The sequence below is a fragment of the Egretta garzetta genome, unplaced genomic scaffold (genome assembly GCF_000687185.1).
Source record: "Egretta garzetta isolate BGI_Z169 unplaced genomic scaffold, ASM68718v1 scaffold98, whole genome shotgun sequence".
In the NCBI taxonomy this organism is placed as follows: domain Eukaryota; kingdom Metazoa; phylum Chordata; class Aves; order Pelecaniformes; family Ardeidae; genus Egretta; species Egretta garzetta.
In genome coordinates, this window is record NW_009260611.1 from 81,148 (window position 1) to 82,058 (window position 911).

The following is a 911-nucleotide window of genomic DNA, read 5'->3' on the forward strand; positions in this document are numbered from 1 at the left end:
GCTGCGAAACCACTGACATAGAAGGTCCATGGCAGTACCCGAATCCTTCCAGGAACACTGAGCTTCAGTCAACTCCAACCCAATGCAGAAACTCAAACTTTTAATAACTTTTTAAGCAAATTTAAACTTTTAAAGCAGCAGCCTCACTGAACTGGGGCACATCACACTTCTGCAATAAAAACTCAACCCTCCTGCACGCAGCCAGCCATCAGCAGGAGCTGCTGCCAACCACCCATGCTTTCTGCAGTCTGAAGGACAGTAATTCCCTGCGTGGACTCTAGCTACGTTCACTGCAGAGCCAGCTATACTAAATGCCAAAAGAGTATTTGGAGCGGGTTATCAAAAACGCAGGAAGGACGTATACAGCAACAGCTTGACATACACTTCAGTCAGTGATATTGCAAATAAACCAAACAAAAAAGTAGTCCCCACTTTTTTCCCTGTGGTATGGGTAAGCATTTCTGCAAACGCACAGAGAAACAGATTGGGGAAGCATCCCACCAAAGGCAGGTTATTTTCATCTGGATCACTCTGCCGGTCTGGTTCACCATAAGCCAGCACAGAAGCCTGTGCCAGCACAGTATAGGACATAATGGCTAGTGACAGGCTGCTTTTTTCAGCACCAATTACCATTTAAAGTGCATTTAATCTACAGCTTCTGTTGCTGTGTAATGCCATGGGAATACTCCAAAGTCTCAAGGAACACACAGCTTTGGTCAATGAAGTTTCATGAGAATCAAATTTCTTGAGACAAGTGACTTATTTTAATAACCCTCTGCTACCAAAAGGAGAGGTCCCACTCCTCTCTTGCTCTCACCTGCATGGCCTCATCACCTCCTTGCACTAGCCCTTCTATCAACTAGGCCACCAAAAAAAAAAAAGGCGGGGGGGGGGGGGGGGGGGGGGGGGAG